Source organism: Talpa europaea, assembly GCF_964194135.1.
Source record: "Talpa europaea genome assembly, chromosome: 11".
NCBI lineage: Eukaryota > Metazoa > Chordata > Mammalia > Eulipotyphla > Talpidae > Talpa > Talpa europaea.
The window spans coordinates 61,811,193-61,830,133 of record NC_140078.1 but is presented as its reverse complement, the minus strand read 5'-3'; positions in this window follow the sequence as shown (position 1 = coordinate 61,830,133).

The following is an 18,941-nucleotide window of genomic DNA, read 5'->3' as shown; positions in this document are numbered from 1 at the left end:
GCAGTTCAGACTTTACATGAGTATTTTATATCTCCACCTAAATTATAATCTAAAAGGTTCTTACCAGTTATAAAATAAAACAACTTTTACAGTGATATATCTTAATTGAAAGACAGTTTAATAGAATTAGGCCCCAGTTTATCACTGGTGTTTCTGCAAATAAGGACCTCAGATATTTTTGCTGGGTTACCACCTTCTCCTTGTACAGAGTCCATAAAATACTCAAGCATGGCAATTGTTCATGGACTAGACTCTTATTATTCAGAGTGTGGTCTCTGGATTGGCAGCATTGTCAGGTCTAGGAAGATTGTTATAAATGTAGAACCTCAGGCTCTGCCCAATAACTTCTGACTAAGAATCTGCATTGGAGTCCAGTATAGAGGGCTATGGGGTTGGATTCCCACATCAGCACTTACCAAATGTGTTATTTAGCCTTCCTGATACTCAGGTTGCTCATGTGTAAACCAAGAAAATAATATAAAATCCTACCTCAAAGGTTTGCTGTAGGGATTGAATGAAAGAATGTACATGAAAGTGTCACCCACAGAGTAAACCAGAGCACTGAATAAACATTAACTATTATATTATTTTCCTCAAACCAATAACAATAAAAAATCTTCTCATTAAGATAGTTTTCTGTTTTAGCCAATAATATGATACATGTTCGAAAATGCTCATGACTCACATTGCTGTCAAAATTTGGAGAACATGCACTCGGATTTCCTTCTAATTTGTTAATGGATAATTGACCCATATTGATTTGCTTAATGGCAGTGCGTACCTTGATAGTTTATCAAATTCTCTGTGCAGTGAAAGTAGATTTCCAGAAACAGCATTTAAGTTCTGCTTCATAGAAAAATACTTCTGTTTGATGGTGAAATGAGGAGAGTAGATTAGAAACTCTCCTATCAACTACCTTGCATTTAAAGAGAACTCAGTCCATTCAATTCATATATAAGGCTGCTGCAGGACAGCAGCCTTCCTGCCTGCCTGTGACCTGTACCATGCCTGGATTTCTTTTCACTGACCTCCCTGAGTGGAGGCAGCTCTCCTCAAGGCCGCCCGCCTGCAACCACACAGGCCTCTCACACACCTGACCCCTTTGGGGCAGCTCTTTCTGCCCGCTTGTGTCTATGCAAGTGTACTTTACTTTTCTGTCCCTTTTCCAATAAACCTCTTTTCTTCAAAAACCTAAAATAGGGATTCAAAATTTAAATACACCATTGAACTCAATGCCTGTGACAGAAATTCAAACATAGGGACAACTTTGTCATATCATTATGGCAGCTACTCCCACAACAATACTTTTTTAGTCATCGGACAATTGCTAATTTCCTTGCTTTGCAAGAAAACCCTAAGTTGCTCTCTTAGAAGACAAAGGCTGGTATCAAATGTACATGATGGTGTTAGAAATGTTTGCAAAAAAAAAAACCTTACAGAAGGATATTTTACTAGTAGTCACATTTTTCATTTCATCTTGTTCATCTTCTCAGCATGCCATTTATGGTACCCCTAGTTTCCAAGAGTTCAGAAGACTTTTGCAATACAGGCACTGGTTGGAATTTTTTTTTCTCTCACAAATCTAGGCTGAAAAGGGATTTTATGCCCATCTGTGATTAGAAACTGAGCATGTCCAAGATGAGATGGAAGCTCTCTCTTCTCTGTCCTTCAGTTCAATCAACATGTTTACTGATCATTGAAGTTCTGAGGAGTATTTAAAAATTATTTCCATCTTTTCCAGAGTGCATAAGAATTATATTAATATTTTACTTTTGCAGGGCTCAAATGGAATAATTCATGAAACCAATCAGGTATGTGATGAGTGATTGTAATTGGAACCATGGCTGGAACTCTAAAAGCTAAATGAAGATGTTCGTTTGTGAGGGGTGGGAAGGACCCTTATTTATGAAACCCTAAAAAAAATCTGAGGAACTGTTCTGCATTAAAGAAACCCAAAAGAGGTAGCAGTCTTTCTGCCTATCTGTGACTATGCAGGTGCTTCCTTTCACCAACTCTCCCTCTGCAGGGCAGCAGCCTTCCTGCCTGCCCGTGACCTGTACCATGCCTGGACTTCTCTTCACTGACCTTCCTCAGTGGAGGCAGCTCTCCTCAAGGCCGCCCGCCTGCAACCACACAGGCCTCTCACACACCTGCCCCCTTTGAGGCAGCTCTTTCTGCCCACTTGTGTCTATGCAAGTGTACTTTACTTTTCTGTCCCTTCTAATAAACCTGCTCTTTCAAATAAAAAAAAAAAAAAAAGAAACCCAAAGAACAGTATTGGAATAATTGGAAAGATTTGAACATGGACAGTACATTAGATAATGATCTTAAATTAAGGCTAAATGTCCTAAATAAAATCATAATATTATTATGTAAGAGACTTTCCTCTCTCTCAGGAGATGTCTACTGAAATATTTGTTACAATATCCACAACTAATTCTCAAATAGCTCAGAAAAATTATATACACACGCACACATATTTATATAATTTATAGAGAGAGAGAGATGAAGAAAGCAAATGTGGCAAAAAGTTAACAATTGATGAATGTAGGTGAAGACTTTAAAGTTGATACTGGTGTTACTCTTGCAACTGTTTTGTTAGAAATAAAAAGCAGGGTGAGAAGTCCTTTATGATAAAAAGCTTCAAATCTGTAGGGAGAAAAATGGCAAAAAATGAAGATGTGGTAATTGGCTAACAGGAGAATATGATGAGCTGATAGTGTATGAAATCATACAAAAATTCTTTTGGGAATAAAAGCATCCAATGAGACAATCTCCATAGAGATAATATTTGACCCTAAACATATAAATAGATTTTATTTCACATAAGAAAATAACTTTAGAAAAATGGAACTAGAGTGAAATGATCCTAGAAGCTCTAGAAGTGCCAGAAATAGTCATTAAAGTAAATCAAGAGAGAGGAATAGATATCTTCTACATGACCAGTCCATTGAGTGGTGACTGGCAGAACTGGGAACGTCAACTTTCAACCACTAGGGGTAAGCACTGGCGCCAGTTACTTGACCTCTTGCAAATTTGTCTAATATCATGCAGTCTCCAAACTCATAAATTCGTAAGCTCTCTAAAAAGCAAAAAGATCCAATAAACCTATATTGTTTTCCAAATTCATCTTAATAATGGATGCAAATCTGACCAATATTCCTTCTACTCATGTGTGTTGTTCTTGTAAATTGTTTTCAATTTTTGAAAAATTGATCAGTCTATGTCTTCTTTCAGTTATGTTCTTAAAAAAATCATTAATACGCAGTCTAATGGACTGGTAAACGTAATACACTCTGAAGTCAGACTACCTGAGTTTGAAATTCACTATCTATTCAAACTTTTAATCTGAGTATTAGCATCCTTATCCATGAACTGGAGAAAGGAAATACTTTGAATCTCACAGACTTCCTGTGCTTATTAAAGTAGGTGATGACTTGGGATAAGAGTAGGCACCAAATAAACATCAACTAATGTTATTTATTTAACACGATTTGTAACTCATTTCAGTACATCTACATTCACTTATTTCCTAAAACAAAAGATAAGAATATTTAAAAGCTACACATAGTAGAGTATCTTGTCTATAGTAAATAGACTAATAAAAATATTAACTCATAATCATTGAGGATGCCACATAGACTGGAAGAAAGTATAGAGGTTTTAGAGTTTTAGAAACATAAATTTAAATCTTGAATCTGTTCTTTCTATGTGCTCTTTGGCAACTTCTTAAAATCTTTCTAGCTCCATGACCTCATCTGGAAAATAGAAATGCTAACATCTTCCCTCTATGGAGATGAAAACAGTGGGCACAATGCTGACACGCTGCTGGCACTCAGGAAATAGTAGCCATTGTCATTTTCTTTTTGCCAGTCTACTGAACAGGAAAGTTTCTCCAATAAAAATATAGTCAGGTATAGAACAAATTTTAAAATAATCATCTTTCAGCCTCAGACATAGTCCATAGCTATTACAAGTATCTATCACAGTTTTCAGTAACTGGTTTTGTAAACATATTAATTGTTTTGTTCTGTTTTACTTTTTCCTTGAAGTATAACAAAAGCAGTCAAGTGTGCTACTCACAAACATATTAAAATTTCCAGTGTGCTTCTGAGGAAATATATTTCTGGACTCTCCTTTATTATTTTTTATTTGTAATTGAAAATTCCTTGTCTTCTTTTTATATTCACTTGCTATTTGTTTCAGATCAATTTTCTGGACATGCCCTGAAATTAATGGACTGCATCCAACCATCTTTCAGGAACTAAATGATTGCTACTTGTGTTATTCTATTGAAAGGAAAAATATGGGTGTGGGCATTCAAGCACATCCTCTAGTAAAAGAACACACAAATGGCTGATGGGTGCTATTATATAACCAACAAGCACATTCTGATATATGAGGCTTTAAGCATAAATGCTTCCTTTTGGGAGAAAAAGAGAAAAAAATCAATTGTGTAGAGTTTTGGGAAAAAGAATATGCAATATAAAGAAAATATTTCAGCCAACTCCAGGAAATGACTGAAAAGGCAGAATTACAGAGGCAAAAGAAGCAAGAAATTATGGCAAAGTTTCCTAAAGATACAATAGGATGCTGTGGTAAAATAAACAATGGCTACTTTTGCTAAGCCTGAGGGTAAAAGTATATAATGAAAGATGAAAGATGCAAAAAATAGTGAATATGAAACTACTATTTTGTCTCTGCCATTAACACAAAGAATAAAGAAAGCAGGAGCTGGGTAAGATAAATATTAATAAGTAGTATTATCAAGAAACAGATTTAATAAAAGACAGGGAAAAGAATACTTATACAATTTAAATATTTATAAATCAACAAACTGAGGAAGATTCACTTGAACATATTAACAAATCAGCTAAAGCAAGATGTACCTCCAATACTAGTGTTTGTCGTGGAGACTTATGTACTGAGGAAATTTAAGCAGGCTGATTTAGTGTTAGAGGCAAAGCAGCCGAAAGCAGATCCGGGAAAAGGTGGGCTAGTTAGCGTATCCAAACTACCAGTCAAACTTAAATGAAATCATAAATCAGTCCATGAGCACCTTGAGGAAAATAACATAGTAAGTAATAGCCAAAGAGGTTCGTAAAAAATAGAGCCTGTCAAATCAACTTAATCCATTTTTGGATATGCTAAGAGATTGCAGGAAGGTAATGGATGTAATAGATATAGTTTAGGGAGGCTCTGTAGATACCACTAGATAATTCATTTTAGACCCATGTTGGTACAGTGGCTGTTGTTTTCACCATTTCCAATAGAGGACCACTTCACTGGAATACTTAATAAGTAGTGATAGGACTATCTACTTATCCCCCATAACACCCCAGCCTAGAGTCAGTTAGTGCATAAATGAAGGCCGTACCCAAAGTACAAACTAAATGTTACTCAAATGAGAGATACTGATAATATTGGAGCATACTAGACTGACATCTTTTGGGAAAACAGTGTGTATGTGCAATTAGTAGCATAATTCAGGCAAAAATTAATACTTTTGCTTGAATTGCTTATATAATTATGGAAAACATAATATCCAAAATTTATAAAAATTTCATAAAACTGAACAATAAAGAAAAACAACCAGCTTTAAAAATGGACAGAGGTTCTGAAGAAGACATGCAAGTGACCAACAGGCACATGAAAAGATGCTCAACATCTCTTATCACTAGGGAAATGCAAATCAAACAAGATATCAACATACACCTGTGAGATGGCTACCATCCAAAATATAAGAAACCGTAAGTGTTGGGCCTCTCTGGTGGTGCAAGGGGTTAAGCACAGCACTGTGAAGCTGTCAGCAGCCTCTGCGGCACGAGTTCGATCCCCAGCCAGGGAGCTACCCACGTGGCACAGCAGACCTCTCCTGTCTCGCCCGCTGCTCCCCTCAGCAGTGTATTTCAGTCAGTCTGCCTGTTCTGTTCCCTGCTCTGTCTCTGGTGAATTCTCTCATCCCCTGCACCTCTGGTCTGTACCCCAATTCTTGTATGCATAAGTAAATCAATCTTTAAAAAAAAAAGAAAAAGAAACCATAACGGTTGATGAGGATATTGAGAAAAAGGAACTCTTGTATGCTGATGGTAGGAATGTAAATTGCTACAGCCAACATAGAAAACTACAGAAATTCCTCAAAAACCTAAGAACAGAAATACCATATGATCCAGCTATTCCTTCACTGGATAATTATTCAAAGAATATGAGAAACTAATCTGAAGAGCTATATGCACCCCCATGTTCATCATAGCCAAGAGTTGGGAACAACCTAAGTGCCCATTGACAGATGGTTGGATAAAGATGTGATATATAAATACATATAATGCTATTTAGTTTTAAAAAAAATAGTATTCAGTTATAAAAAAAGATTAAGTTTTTTCTTTCATGACAACATGGATAGAGCTAGGGGAGATTTTGCAACGACATGGGTGGATCTAGAGAGCCATGTGCTAAGTGAAGTAAGTCGGACAGACTTCACTCACATGTAGTTGATGAAGAAACAAACAAACAAAAAATGAATGAATAAAACAAAAATAAACTTTCAAACTACGAGGAACAAAATAGGCATTGCCAGAAATCAAGGGAGAAGGATGTCTGAGCAAAATTCTGTAAAAGGGGTCAATTGTATGGTGATGAATGGAGACTAGACTTTTAGTGACATAACACAGTCTATTTGAATGTGGATTTATAATGCTATATATCTGAACCCTATATAATGTTATAAAACAGATGTTACTCCATCTTTTTCAAAAGGATGTGAAAACAAAGCCCTTTTTATAAATATGCAGACCTGATCACTTTACCAGGTCCTGGTGAAGCTGTTCAGTGATTTCCCGTTGCTCTTAGCCCAGAATGCTTAGCCCATCCTGGAGGCCTGCCTCATCTGCCCAGTGTCGACCACTTCTTTCTGGATCATTCTGGGCAAATCAGGTCCCCTGGTCATCTTTCAATTCTTCCAGGGCAAGCTGTCACTATTGCCACTGGGCCTTTGCACATTGCTGACTTCCCTTTCCCTTATTCGTCATTCAGCTTTCTATTCAAATCTCACTTTGGGAGGGAAACTTCTTTTAACCTTCCAGTCCATATAATTTCCATTGTATTTTGTTCTAAGAAAATCACGTTTTGGGCCTCCCCGGTGGCACAGCGGTTGAACGCTGGGTTGCGAAGCTGCCCGCAAACTCTGCAGCACCGGTTCGATCCCCGTCTGCTCCCCGCCACCGGAGGAGGGTCCCACATGGTGCGCAGACCTCTCCTGCCGCCCGCTGCTCCCCTCAGCAGTGTACTTTGTCAGTCTGCCTGTTCTGTTCCCCGCTCTGGCTCTGGTGAATTCTCTCACCCTCCCGCGCTTTTGACTATACCCAGTGCTTGTATAAATAAATAAATTAAATAAATCTCTACAAAAAACGTTAAAAAAAAAAAAGAAAAGAAAATCACGTTTTGTTTGGGCCTCCCCAGTGACGCAGTGGTTGAGCGCTGGGTTGCAAAGCTGTCTGCAGCCTCTGCAGTGCCAGTTCGATCCCCGGCTGCCAGGTGAGGGTCCCACATGGTGCGTAGACCTCTCCTGCCGCCCGCTGCTCCCCTCAGCAGTGTTCTTCGTCAGTCTACCTGCTCTGCTCTCTGCTCTGACTCTGGTGAATTCTCTCACCCTCTCGCGCTTCTGACTGTACCCAGTGCTTGTATAAATAAATCTTTAAAAAAAAAACCACACACACACATTTTGTTTCTGAGGTGTTCTTTTCAGAATGTACTTTTTTATCATTTTTAAAAATTAATATAGTCCTGCCACACTGGACTATAAGCTCCACAAAATGAGGGATTGGATATGAGCATTTTCCAGATTGTATCCCAAGACCTACATAGTACTGAGCACAATAAATAGTTGTGATCAAATGAAAATTAACTAAGAAGGTATGCAAAGATGGGCTCCCTTCATAAAAGGTTATTATCCATCCTGAATATTATAGCATTCTCCAGTTTTCTTCTCAAGTAGAATAATGTGGAAAAGTCTTTAATGAGGGTCTTGTTGACAGAGGTGTAAAAACTTGAGGCAGCTAAAACTTGAATGGTTGAATTATACATTTACACATTATATTTACCTCTGATGTATTCCAAAATTTCATTTCATGGTGATAATGAATCTGTGGGAAATTAGCATGTTATCACTCTTCACATAGCAGTGTTAGTGAAGATTTTCTGAGCCTTGGAGCATGCAGAAAATGAAACATTTTTCAGGTAACCAACTTTGTAACACTCCCTTACGTTTCAATGGTATTAGTCTTTATCCTTGGAGGAAACTAAACCTAGAGTTCAAGAGAGCCATGAAGGCAGAAAACAATATTTTATTCTAGCGTCAGTCACTAATAGGGAATTATCTTCTTTCACAATTATGCTTCGATATTTAGACTTTTCCACTGTAAATTTGTAGGTTCATGAGTAACCATATGGCTGTGTGAGGGGATCTGATACATTCAAGGTCACATAGGAATGAGAGCTCAGGTTTCTAGATTCAAACCACATTCCTTCATTAGTTCTGTCATTCATTCAGCAAATAAATCCAGAGTGTGTCACAATGGTAGCCACTGGGGAAACAAAGATGAAAAAACTATCCTTGCCCTTGTGAAATTAATTACTTCATGGAAGAAACCACGTAAGAAGGAATGGTTTCTATACAACCATGATGAACGCTATTTGTGGTCGTGCTGTTGGTTGGTGCCTTAGACTGAATGCTCTCAGCCCTTGTCTAATTTCAGCCACGGCTGTGGTGGACAGCGCTCATGCTTGCTGACAGTTCCCCTCTGACCGGGATTTCCTCTGTGAGAGATAATGCAGGGCATTCCACAGGGAGTGGTGTGACTGCCTCCCAAATTAAATAAATGAATGAATGAATGAATGAATGAATGAATGAATGAATGAAACAGGGAGTGGTATGACTGCCTCCCAAATTAAATAAATGAATGAATGAATGAATAAATAATTATAACGGCGGATGATGGGAATTTGTGGATAAATGTCCTTCCTTCCCATGCTTCAGAGAAGGGCATTCTGGAAGGTTCCTTAGAGTCCCCTAGAAATTGAGCTGCAGGTATACACAACAATAACCAGCTCATTAATATACCTTTCTTTACTGGCTTTTCTTCCTTCCCAGTCTTACTCTCCCTACTCACTCCTGCTTTTTAAGATCACCTCCCAAATAAACTCCCTGTACCCCAGCCCTTGTTTCAGTCTTTACTTTTAGGGGAACCAAAACCACCACATGGTATCAGTGAGTGAATGAATGAATGAAAGAATAAGTGAATGCAGAGAAGCTAAGGTTGCAAACTGGAGCATCTTTCTCGGTGATCCATAAAATCACTGCAGTGGTTTTTGGTTTGTTTTGTTTTAACCTTCTTGATGATTGTGTTCATTGTTGGGTGTGGGGATGTGAGACAGCTATGAGTCTGGGAGGAAGGGAAGGAATAGAGAGGCAGGGATGACACACCCACATTTAGATAGGAAAAGAATGAAGAGGGGAAAGGATGATCAGAGGAGAGAATGGAAAGAGAATGAGGATCACCTTTGGAAAAAGGAATACTGAGTGGTGTGATATATAATCCCTTGAGTTTTCCTAGGCTTACACTGGGCCTTGTATGCCTCCTAAGTTCTTGGGGAAATGTGCACAAGACCATGATTCAGAGTCACTTCTGTGACTCCAATCTGAACTCCTACTCTCAGGAATTGCTGTTGCTCACAAAGACCCCCTCACTCAACAAAGGAAAATGAATGAGAAGTCAAACTGCTAATGTGGGAAAAATGGCTAGTTAAAACTAGCATTCCTTAGGCCTATCTAAAAAAAACCACATATATACTGCCAGCCCTTTTGCAGCTGGAATAAAGATTCAGTGTGAGGCTCTCTCCATTTTGGGCTCTCGGCCAGCTTGCAGCGTCTGGTCAGCTCTGAGAGTGACTTTGGGTTTCCAGGTCGTCGGATCGGGAGCATTTACTGGCATTTATAACTAGAACATAGAAGTCAATATATCACTATAAAATTGTACAACAGAAGATCTGCAGATTGAGGTTGTATTCTCTTCAACTACCAATCATCTCTCCTCTCTCGGGTCCACACGCATAGCCTCAGTTGCTACTGGGTGGAGGAGACTGAAGGCTGAAGAGGACAGATGCATCCTTCCCAAGCCTTGCCATGAATTTACCAGACTGCCTGAACTACTGCCACTTTGTTACCCCAGCTGAAATCAGTGAGCGGGGGAAGTTCGCCCACGCCAGACCCCCTCTGGCCTGCAGTCCATGCCCAGAGGGGAGCAGGAACCCACCGCCGGGGCAGACCAGGCGCACAGGGGAGTGTGTCCCCACATCGGCATTTTAGAACAGGGACCTTTCTCCAGTAAAGGCTGCTTGAAACTGACAGATGACTCCTGGAAGAACCAGAGGGGAACAGAGAAGCCCACCCAAGATGCCGGCCAGTCCCAACAACACAGTGTCCCAACGCATACGGCAAATTAGAAAACAGACAGTAGGGAGGAGAAGAACCACACGCAACCTAGCAACTCTCCAGAGAAAAAGCACACCACAAAAAGAAAGCCAGCCCCCAGATTGCAACGACAATAACTTGGAAGAATTTCTGAGCCTTCCAGAAAGAGAATTTAAAATTGCCGTGATTAAAAAACTGACAGAAGTCATAAAGGAAAACAATGATAAGGGAAAAATAATCAACGATCAGAAGAATGCAATTGAGTCCCTAGAGAGGGAAAACAATGGTCAGAAGAAAGAAATTGAGTCCCTAAAGAGGGAAGTAAAAGAAATGCAGGAGATCAAAGAATTAATGGAAGAACTAAAGAATTCTGGGAAAAGCAATGAAAGCAGAATAGATGAAATGGAAGAACGAATAAGTAATCTTGAAGACACAGAAATAAAAAGAACCAAAACAGAAAAGGAAAGAGAAGTACGAAGGAAAAAGAACGAAGAAAGACTTCGGGAACTATCTGACTCCATGAGGAAAGGAAATATAAGAGTTATAGGAATACCAGAAGGAGAGGAGAGAGATGTAGGAACAGAGAAAATATTCAAAGAGATAATTGAAGAGAACTTCCCAAATGTGAAGAAGGAGCTGAAAATTGATATACAAGAAGCAAGAAGAACACCAAACTTCCACGACGAAAGGAAAAATACAGCAAGACACATAATAGTAAAGCTCCCAAGAATCCAGGACAAGGAAAAAATAATGAAGCTGGCAAGAGGGAAGAAACAGATAACATTCAAAGGAAAACCAATCAGGCTGACATCAGACTTCTCCGAAGAAACACTACGGGCAAGGAGAGAGTGGAGGGACATAGTCAACAGACTCCAAGAAAACAGATGCCAACCAAGAATACTCTATCCCGCAAAGCTCTCCTTCCTCTTTGAAGAAAGAATATGGACCTTCCCAGACAAACAGAAACTCCGGAATTTCATTGCAACTAAACCCCCACTCCAAAAAATACTACAAGGAGTCCTAAAGCCAGAACCTCAGAGGGACGAATAACAATGAAAGAAGGCCAAAAAAAAAAAAAAGTTATTAAAAGAATAAATAAATAAAATCAAAGGAAAGACAAACACAATGGCAAATACAGATGTTAACATATCAATATTAACTCTAAATGTAAATGGACTAAACTCTTCAATAAAAAGACACAGAGTTGCAGCCTGGATTAAGAAACAAAACCCAACCTTTTGCTGTCTCCAGGAAACACATTTAGCTACAAAAGATAAAAATAGGCTCAAAGTTAAAGGATGGAAAACAATCCTACAAGCAAATGGACCAAAAAAGAAAGCAGGAACAGCTATACTTATATCAGATAAAACAGATTTCAAACTCAAAAAGATAAAAAGAGACCCCAATGGTCACTACATTATGATCAAGGGGACAATACTTCAAGAAGAAATAACACTCATTAACATATACTCACCAAACGAAGGAGCACCAAAATATATCAGACAACTGTTGTCCTCTCTGAAAACAGACATCAGAGAAAACACATACATAGTGGGAGACTTCAACACACCACTATCAACAATGGATAGATCAACAAGACAAAAAATAAGTAAAGAAACCAAAGCTCTAAATAAAGACCTAGAGCAATTGGGCTTACCAGACATCTATAGAACACTAAACCCCAAAAAAACGGAGTACACATTTTTCTCAAGCGCACACGGATCATTCTCCAGGATCGATCACATACTGGGGCACAAGACAAACATCAACAGATACACCAAGATTGAAATCATATCAACCATCTTTTCTGACCATGAAGGCATCAAACTAGAAATAAACCATAAAAAGAAGGCAAGGAACTTTCCTACCTCATGGAGATTAAAAACCACACTACTGGAAGACCATTGGACTAATGAGGAGATCAAAGAAGAAATTAAAAAATTTTTTGAATTGAACGACAAGGAGGACACCAATATCCTAAATGTATGGGATGCAGCAAAAGCAGTAATAAGAGGAAAATATATAGCAATAGAAGCTCACATCAAGAAACAAGAAAGAACGCAAAGAAACAACCTAATCTCGAAGCTCAAAGATTTAGAAAAAGAACAACAAAAAAACCCCAAAACCAGTAGAAGAAAAGAAATAATAAAAACCAAAGCAGAAATAAATGAAATTGAAACTAAAAAAACAATCCAAAAGATCAATGAAACCAAGAGCTGGTTCTTTGAAAAAATCAATAAAATAGACAAACCCCTAGCCAGGCTCACAAAGGAAAAAAGGGAGAAAGCACAAATAAACAGGATCATCAATGAAAGAGGAGAAATCACAACGGACACAGCAGAAATCAAAAGAATAATCAGTAACTACTATGAACAGTTATATGGAAACAAGTTTAACAATCTAGAGGAGATGGACAAATTCCTACAACTCTACAATCACCCAAAGCTAGATAAAGAAGAAATAGAACACCTAAACAGACCAATTACAATTAGCGAAATTGAAATGGTAATCAAAAACCTCCCCAAAAACAAAAGCCCAGGACCTGATGGATTTACAAATGAATTCTACCAAACATTCAGAGACGAATTAGTGCCTATCCTTCACAAACTCTTCCAAAAAATTGAGAAGGAAGGGACAATACCAAACACGTTCTATGAAGCCAACATTACACTAATACCAAAACCGAACAAGGACAACACAAAAAAGGAAAACTACAGGCCAATCTCCCTAATGAACACTGATGCAAAAATCCTCAATAAAATTTTAGCTATCAGAATCCAACAATGTATCCATAAGATAATTCACCACGACCAAGTTGGATTCATTCCAGGGGCACAAGGATGGTTTAACATCCGAAAATCAATCAACGTTATCCAACACATCAACAAAAAGAAATATAAAAACCATATGATAATATCAATAGATGCTGAGAAAGCTTTCGACAAAGTGCAACACCCATTCATGATAAAAGCCCTTGAAATTCTTGGGATACAAGGAACATACCTCAACATCATAAAGGCCATCTATGACAAGCCAACAGCCAGTATCATTCTCAATGGTGAAAAGCTGAAAGCAATTCCATTAAGATCTGGAACAAGACAAGGATGTCCACTCTTACCATTGCTTTTCAATATAATACTGGAAGTCCTAGCCAGGGCAATAAGACAAGAGAAAGACATCCAAGGAATCCAAATAGGAAAAGAAGAAGTCAAACTATCACTATTTGCAGACGATATGATATTATACATAGAGAACCCCAAAAACTCCACAGAAAAGCTAATTCAACTCATCAATCAGTTCAGTAAAGTGGCAGGATACAAAATCAACACGCAAAAGTCAGTAGCCTTCCTATACACAAACAATAAATCTGAAGAAGAAGAAATCAAAAAGACCATCCCTTTTGTTATTGAAACAAAAAAATCAAATATTTGGGAATAAATCTAACAAAAGAGGTAAAGGACCTATACAAAGAAAACTATAAAACACTGTTAAAAGAAATAGAAGAAGACACAAAGAAATGGAGAGACATCCCCTGCTCATGGATTGGAAGAATAAACATTATTAAAATGGCCATCCTTCCAAAAGCAATATACAGATTCAATGCTATTCCAATCAAAATTTCAATGTCATTCTTCAAAGAAATAGAACAATTATTGATGAAATTCATATGGAATCACAAAAAACCCCGAATAGCCAAAGCTCTCCTGAAAAAAAAAAGAAGGGAATGGAGGCATCAGACTCCCAGACTTCAAACTATACTACAAAGCCATAATCATCAAAACTGCATGGTATTGGAACAAGAACAGACATACAGACCAATGGAATCGAATAGAAAATCCAGAAATAAACCCACAGATTTATGGTCAACTAATCTTTGACAAAGGAGCAAAGAATATGCATTGGAGCAAAGAAAGTTTGTTCAATAAATGGTGCTGGGAAAACTGGGTCGCTACATGCAAAAGAATGAAGCTTGACCACCACCTCACATCATACACAAAAATCAACTCAAAATGGATTAAAGAACTAGACATAAGACCTGAAACCATAAAATATATAGAAGGAAATATAGGCGAAACACTACGTGATTTGCACATCAAAGACATCTTTACAGACACATCACCCAAAGCAGTGATAGTGAAGGCAAAGATAAACAGCTGGGACTACATCAAATTAAAGAGCTTTTGCACAGCAAAAGAGACAATAACAAAAACAAAGAGAAACCCCACCAACTGGGAGAACATTTTTGCACCCAACACTAATGATAAAGGACTGATCACAAAAATCTGCAAAGAGCTGATGAGACTCAACAACAACAAAGAAAATAATCCAGTCAAAAAATGGGCAGAAGAGCTTAAAAGAAACTTCTCTGAAGAGGAAATGCAAATGGCCAACAGGCATATGAAAAAATGTTCAACATCACTTGTCATCAGGGAAATGCAAATCAAAACTACCATGAGATACCATCTTACACCAGTGAGAATGGCACATATTAAAAAAACTAGCAACAACAAATGTTGGCGAGGGTGTGGAGAAAAAGGAACTCTTCTGCACTGTTGGTGGGAGTGCAAACTGGTCCAACCACTGTGGAAAGCTGTGTGGAGATTTCTGGACCTACTAAACATAGAGCTTCCATATGATCCAGCAATTCCACTCCTAGGTATTTACCCAAAGGACACAGAAACATCAATTCCAAAGAACACCTGCACCCCTATGTTTATAGCAGCACTGTTTACAATAGCTAAGCTTTGGAAACAACCCAAATGCCCAAAAATAGATGACTGGATCAAGAAGATGTGGTACATATATACCATGGAATATTACTCAGCATTCAAAAAAGATAAACACATGCAATTTGCTGCAACATGGATGGCGCTGGAAGGGATCATGCTCAGCGAAATAAGCCAAAAAGAAAAAGAAAAATACCGGATGGTCTCACTCATAGCAGGAATCTAGAAAACTTAAATAAGGGACCAGGAAAATGAATAACTATAAGAAAGTGAAAATCAAAATCAACAAAAAACTATGAACCAGAGACACTTTTAGGGGGGCGGGGGCGGAAGGGGAGGGATTGGGGTCAGAATGGGGGGGCTGCAATTGTATGGGGAATATAACAATAAAATTTATTTAAAAAAATATTAAAAAAAATAAAAATAAAAAAGCTGAAATCAGAATATCAATTTATACAAAATTTGTTACAGCGAATTTGACTAAGCCTTTGATGTGCGTGTGTGCGTGTGTGTGTATGTACACACACATATATATATATTTGCTCAGGTACAAAATAAACCTTTTTTCTTTTAAAAAAAAAAAAAAGATTCAGTGTGAGGGAAATATTCTCATTCAATGTAAATTGAATCTGGTTGACCACCCCCTCCACAACGTTTCCCATTATATTTGGATGTCTGCATTGGAGCATCAGTTCTGTCTGGCCCACAGTAGTATTATGGTACACACACACACACACGGACAGACACACAGACACACACGAAAGAAAAGGAAGAAAAGGGAGAAATTATTAGATAATCAACCAATGCTTAATCAATCAAAAGAGATTATCAATGGTGTAAATTCAAGATCTGTGCTCAGAACTCAGTAAATTAAATCTTTATGAGAACAAAGACCAAAACATAATATAGGCTGTCCTTGGATCCTTATGTTGGGAATGGAGTGAGGGACGGGGGAGCAGGTTGACAGAACATTATCTTCCCATCAAAGAAGTGGAAAAGGTTATTTTTTTTTCTTCAGGAAATATCAGTGGGTAAGATTATTCTCTTATTGTTAATGAGAAATGGACTTCCAGAGATTGACAGAGACCTTTCCAACAAATCTTACAGCCTTTGATGTGAGAACTGCTGAGAAAATATCTTTAGCTGAGCAAGCATGGAAGAGAAATTTGAAGAAGACATTTCATGTTTTCCTCTGTTGTGTCTTTGATGTACACAAAGGATTTAATCCTAAAAAATAAAGACTTTATCTATTTTCCTTCTCCCTGATGGGGATTTTGTTCCATGTTTCCTTGTAGCTGCTTGATCCTGTTGAGTAGATGACAGATAATTAAAGAGTCTTCTTATTATCCAAGTACTCATTACCCAACTCCCTATAGGCAACAGGTTGCACAGAAAAGTAAAACTCATCATAACACAAAATATTTACTAATGAACTTAACATTTGTAACATTACTCCTGACTTAAATACCCCTTACCAATACAAACACCCATATTACACTATGAATTCAAAACAAATCAACTGCTAAAACAAACTGAAAATCTGCTGAAGGACACAGTTTCATAAAATCAATCACAGGGAGAAGTGCTTCGAGTACAAGCAAATGACAAATTGTTATAGGTAAAGGAGTTACCAGCTTAAAAAAAAATAAGAAAGATGACATAATAGCACTTCAAAAGAAAATGACCTAAGATCAAAAGAAGATACTCTTGGGAAAATTGACAAAGACCAAATATTTCCTTCCAAGTGATCTTTATTATATACTTGCCATAAAACTCGAACATGAAGTGAAAGATGTCATTATCATGTTATATTATGCCATAAAAGTTGTACTGAAAAATGATATCCTCTATACTCCTGTTTCATTCATCTTAACCATCAGTTCATAACTTTTATTATAACATAAATAATTATTTATTGTATTAAAATATGAATTTTTAATTTTTGAAAATATGAATTCTTGATTCTAACTCTTTCTCTCACCTCTGAGGTCACCACCTCTTTAATGTAGGCCATCATTTCTCACGGGTTTTTACAAACACCACCTATTGCCCTTGTCTCCTGGCTTGCCTTTCTCCAGTTCTTCCTCCCTGTTGCAGTCAGATGGAGATTTCTAAAATATAAACAAGGGGGCCTCCCCAGTGGAGCAGCTGTTGAGTGCTGGGTTGCAAAGCTGCCCGCAGCCTCTGCAGTGCTGGTTCGATCCCCAGCCACCTGCGAGGGTCTCACATGGCACGCAGACCTCTCCTGCCACCCACTGCTCCCCTCAGCAGTGTACTTCGTCAGTCTGCCTGTTCTGCTCCCCGCTCTGGCTCTGGTGAATTCTCTCACCAGCGCCTCTGACTGTACCCACTGCTTGCATAAATAAATAAATATTTAAAATATAAACAAGGCAATGTCACCCCCTCCTTGCAATCCTTCCATGGTGTCCAGTTTCTTAGTGTGCAAATGTCTGGCCACGGTCTGCAAAGCCCTTTATGACTTAACCCCTTTCTTCTAATTTCAGCCCCATCATCTCTTGCCAACATCCACAGCCCTCACTCCAGTACTGCTGTGTTCTTCGTTCTAGCTTATCCCCACCCAAAGTGCTATTGTTACACAGCTCTGGCCATTGCACCAAACATCTACTCAGCTTTCAATTTTCAACTAAGATCATTTGCTGCAGGAAACCTTCCCAAGTCACTAGGTCCTATAGCAACCTATACAAACTGACTATGTTGAAGCATTTATGGCATAAAATTATAACCATCTGTTAGGGGTAAGGGCACTGGTGCTTCAAGAATCTTCAATATCTTGCTTGGTATCTGACCAAAAGCAAGAAACTAGTATATGTTTAATAAAGGAATGAATCAGTGCAGTTGCAAACAAGCACAGTGAATACCGTCATGAAAGAAATGAAGTCACACAATTAAGCTATTAGATAAAGAGGATCGGAGACATCAAAACAGTTCCCAGTGGTTATTTCTGGGGAGTCAGGTTGAAAGAATGTGAAAAGGGAATTTCATTTTTTACCTGGTAATCCTAATAATTGATATTTCTATAAGAAAGCAATACCATTATACCATTTTATAAATAAATGGTCATAACCAAATGTGTGCTACTATTTTCAAATAGCCTTTAATCAACTTGTTAATTTGAATATTTCTATATTTTTTACTAAATGATTTGAAATAGAAAAACTTTAAAATAAAATCTATATCAAAATGTTCTAGACATTTTTAGCTTACCTGTTTTGTGATATTTATATAGGGCCAAGGATTTTTGCCTGGCACAGAATGTTAGAATGTTCTTAGTAATAATGTATGCTGATGATTTATGTTGTTTCTTCAGAAGAGAGAGATTGATTGGGGTGGGAGAGGTGGGGAGGAGATAGAGTACATTTAGAGGAAAGGGATTTCTATTTTTTCACTATACCCTTCTGTACTGTTCAAAAATTTTACAAGAAGCTCATATTACTTTTACAACAAAATAAAAGCTGATTAAAAATGCAAAAGTGAATATTGGCAAGCATTTTATGAAGCTTTTTAAAAATACATTAATACTCCTGGAAACTCTGAAAGATATTATCGTCATGTTAAAGATGAAGGAACTGAGACTCCAAGAAATTCTTTGACTTGTCCAAGTTCAATAAAGCATTAAGGAGCAAACTGAGGACTCAAATACAAATTTGATTTTAAGAGCGAGGTATGACTCTAAAATGTTATACACCATGTTTTGTTTTTTTAATAAACAAGGAGATTGTGGGCCT